The sequence below is a fragment of the Eurypyga helias genome, unplaced genomic scaffold, assembly GCF_000690775.1.
Source record: "Eurypyga helias isolate BGI_N326 unplaced genomic scaffold, ASM69077v1 scaffold16251, whole genome shotgun sequence".
Classification (NCBI taxonomy): domain Eukaryota; kingdom Metazoa; phylum Chordata; class Aves; order Eurypygiformes; family Eurypygidae; genus Eurypyga; species Eurypyga helias.
This window is the reverse complement of record NW_010231659.1, coordinates 2,644-7,121: the sequence shown is the minus strand read 5'-3', so window position 1 is coordinate 7,121 and position 4,478 is coordinate 2,644.

Sequence of the window (4,478 nt, the reverse complement as noted above, 5' to 3'; positions counted from 1 at the left end):
AGCGCACAGTGACGCGGCTCCCAGCCCCCGCCCCCCAGGTTTTTTGCGGCCGGGGGGTCGCGGCTGGCGTGGAGCAAGAACGTGGCCTTGCGATCTCCAGCCGCCCCTCCTTGGAGCGTTTTGCAGGGATGGTGGGTGCTGCCCAGGCTCTTAATTTGGGTGTTAAGTCCTGCAAGAGCAGAGCTGGAGTCGCAGGGCAGGGTCGTTCATCCCCTTCTTCCAGAGCCATGCCAGCTTCCAAACCGTGAAAAACTTTCCAGTGAGTCTCCCGGGAGGGATTTGTTGTGCTTCAGCCCCAGCCTGATCTGGCACCCACTTTTCTGAAGTGCTTTACAATTTGCGCTTAATGTTTTTTACCAGACGCGAGTGAGCCGTTGGAATTGGAGCAGCCTGAGTCTATTAGGCAGCGCCAGATGCAAGTTTTGGGTCCCTTATTAGAAGGGATTGGATTCTGAGGTTTAGTGATGTGCAAAGGATTGGACTTTGGAGAGATTAAAATTATTTTCGGCGTTAAGCACAATATTTCTAAGCTAATGCACTCAGTCTTGAATATAGATTCACAGACCAAAAAGATTATAAAACATTAAACCTATGTAAATTCAGCTGTAAATTTATGTTTGAACAAATTCAACAAGAGATTTGACTTGGGGGCTTACAGCAAATAGGTTCCGCTTTTCATGCGGATTGCAGTCCTCCGCTGCAGTGCCGTTCTCCCCTTGAAAGTCCCACGCCTGCTGAATTACTGGCAGGTCACAGTTGACAGCTCAAGCAATTATACTGGAATGTGTTAATAATAAAAAGGAAAATGACTTCACGTTTGTCTTCTTGGAGACAAAAGCAGATGTTTGCCGCATGCCGAGGAGCAGCGGGGAGCGGCGGCGTGGCGGCCCCCCAGGCGGGGGACGCTGCTGCAGCACCTGGCCATCGCCTCTCGCGGGTGGCAGTTGTGTGACAACGTGGCCTTCCCTGCGGTTCCCCGAGCCCTGGGAGCTGCTGTGAACTTTTTTTTCTCTTGTTGAGAACATGAAAATAACAGTTAACAAAGGCTCCTTTTTTGAGTGGGATTGCAGGAAACCTGCAACATCGTGAACAAGCTGCCTACACAGAGATAAATGACAGCTGTGACTGAAGGAATAAACAAGATAATCTGGATTTAAATAAACCACAGGGGGATTTTGGCAACATGCAAATTCACAAATTTATAAAATGTATCCTTTGAAAATAAAGAGCTTGTCTGAAGCCAGCAGTTAGGAACAATTACCGCAGCGCATTTTCCCAACGAGGGCTTAGAGCTGGTCTCTGCCACGAGCCGGAGGCGACCGGGAGCAGATGTCCGGCCCGTTGGGGCGTGGGTTTGTGCACAGAGCAGAAAACTTGGAGAGGCGACGGCAGCGAGTCCCTGTCCAATGTATCCTTTGAAAATAAAGAGCTTGTCTGAAGCCAGCAGTTAGGAACAATTACCGCAGCGCATTTTCCCAACGAGGGCTTAGAGCTGGTCTCTGCCACGAGCCGGAGGCGACCGGGAGCAGATGTCCGGCCCGTTGGGGCGTGGGTTTGTGCACAGAGCAGAAAACTTGGAGAGGCGACGGCAGCGAGTCCCTGTCCAAGCTGCAGGTGGGGGAGCGGTGGGGGTGCCAGGGGGCGCTTGCAGAGCTGCCTGGCCTTCCTCAGCCAGGTCCCTGTGCTGGGGAATGGGTAGGAAAGGAGAGCAATGCCAACAGCCCAGCAAACACCCGATGACACGTGTTTGATTGTCAGCTGTGGGGACCAGGTATTCCTGGATCCAAGCCCAGGAGTGGCAATAGTAGTGGCACAGCTCAGGGATGCTGCTCAAACAGACCATGTCCATCCCCGTAGCAGAGTGAAGGAGTTGTCAGTGTCGTGCAGAGCTCCTTCCAGGGGAAGGGGCATCTTGTCATTCCACCTTTTTCCCATGGGTAGCGATGGAGGCAGGGGAGGGCAGGAGGTCAGCAGAGCCAGGAGTAGACGTGTCCTTTTTCCAGTGCTTCATCCCCAGGACAGCTCCACAGAGGTGGTCAGTGATGCCTCTTCCTCAGCCAGCCTGGCTCCGAGAGGGAATGGAAGGCTGCAGGAAAAGCCAAAGCATGTCCACAAGACTGTCCAGACCCCCCAGGAGCAAAACCCTGGCCTGGTATGGCAAGGGGCTCTGCAGCAGCTGTGGGAGGGGAGTGATCCGGAGCGCGGCATCCTGCCTCAGGCACTGGTTAGTGTCCTGTTGGCGTGTGTGTGACGAGGGCAGAGCACGTGGCGGCAGCTCTGTGAAGGTTACCAGCTCCGAGGAGAGTTCCTGCCATGCCAGAGGCCCGGCTCCTCCAGGTAGAACCTTGTTGCTCTCAGCAGCAGGAGCTGGTGGTGCCGTGTGTCGAGCTCTGCGTGCGGCAGGATGCTGCAGGACACGCCGGCTCTGGGGGCTGAAGGGCTCCAGGCGCCTGCTCGGCTGCCTTTGCGGTGTGGGAGCGCAGCATGGCAGTCTGTGCCTGCCCGGGAAAGGCAGCACCCGGAGAGCAGCTCGGAGAAAGCGGGGTTTGGGCAAAAGCCTGTCTGTGCGCACATCCCAGAGCTGCAGCCGTCCTGTGCTCTGCAGGGACCGGGGTGGCTCTGGGACACGCTGCAGCTCCCAGCGTTATCCTTAAAACTGTGCAGCCAGGGCTGAATCTGCTTTTCCTCCTCTTTTCCTTGATCACTGCTTCCCTGCTGTCTCCCCTCAGCACCAGCCTGTCTATCCATTTGTCTTTATCGTGCGTGGAATTAAACGCGGTCCTTAAACGTGGCAACACTTTGGGATTATTAGCTCTGCAATTCCTTGGCTCCCGTTTATTGTGATAACATCATCTGAAGGGGCCGTTGTAATTAATCGTTTGTTCGTGCTGCTTTTCTAAACCCCTGGTGTGTTTGTTTTATACTGGAGCGTCAGCCGCTACAGCTTGCTTCCAGGGTATTGTCTGGAGCGTTCCCACCGCAGAGAAAAGGCTTAGAGGTTTGGGGTTGTTTTTTGCAGCAGCTTATTGAAACCATAATTTAAAGTAAAGGCTGAGTAAGTATAAGATGACCCGAGAGCAGAGGGACCAAAATCCTTGTTTACAAGACATCCGCGCAGGGGCTGTTGCCACGGCAGGAGAGGGCACCCCGCTCCTGCTGTCACCCTGCCCTGCCCGCGGCGGGATGGGCAGGAGTGGCAGCATGAGTGAAGGGGAGCAGCAGGACTTCCGCTGAATTCTGGGTGATTTTCATCCCTCTGAAAGCATTGTCATCTAAAACCCCACAAATCACAGACACAATCCAGAACGCAAAGCTTGCGCAAGCCGTGGGTCCCTGGGAACGTGCCTGAGTGTCCCGGTGGCTGGAGGCGGCTCGTGGTGCCGGGGAGAGGCTGGTCAGGGGGAGCAGAGCACAGACAGGGTCAGCGATACCCTCCGGCATGATCGCAGAGCCGAGTGGCGGCGCGAGGGGCAGGGGCCCAGCCGGCCCCCGTTCCCTCTGAGCTTCTGGGAGTCACAGGCGCTGATTTGCAGCACAGCATCGTGGCGGCTGGGAGGTTCCAGATACAAATGTGTCTTATGAAAACCCCAAGAAGTGAGTGGATGTGGCTAGACCAATTCACACCGCAGCCGGGGTGCAAAGTAGCAGTGAGTGGTGTTAACGAACCCCCGAGCTCCCGATAGCCCGCGGCCCTGCTCCGGGAGCCCTTTGCTGCAGAGCTGATGTGCTGGCAGCAGTGTGCTCTGGGCAGGCCAGGGCTGGGCGATGCACAGGGTCAGAGAGGACGACGGCAACAGTCCCCTCGAGCCCTGTTGTCCATGAGTCCTTCGCTCATAGTCCAGCAGAGCTTTTAGCATCCCATAATCGGCACATTTTGACATCTGACAGCCTGCTGCGTGCTGCCAGGCCGTCTGACTCGGAGGAGCACACACCAGCCAGTTCTGCCTGCGCTGGTCCCTTCTGCTCCAATGCGTAGGAAAACGGCTTATCCGGAGACGGCACGCACGTGCGGTGCTGTCGGGGTGGTTGAACTGCCCGGGGTAACGGTGTGTTGTGCTTCCCTGGCCATCCGTCACTTTTTGCAAGGTAGAAGGACTTTTACACACTGCTGCTTCTGCCACCCAGGATGCCTCTGTCTCGGCTGATACCCTCCTCACTCCAAAATCGGAGCTGCCTCTTCCCACTCCCCATAGTGCCACGTGCCGTGGATTCACTGCACCCCGCCTTGGTCCTGTTCAACCCTCTGGTCCCAAGGCACTGATCCAAGCTCCCTGCAGGAGCAGGGATGGCTGCCCCAGGTCAGCATCCCCAGAGATCACCCCGCTGTCAGCTCAGGATCAAACCTGCCCTGGCCTGGGATGCTTTGGGACAACCTGCCGTGAAAGGAGACCTTTTGTATTCCCATGGGGAGGTGGCAAAGGGACCACCCACCTCCAGCAGTGCCTTGGGAAAACAAACCCAGCTGGATGGTGGAGCAG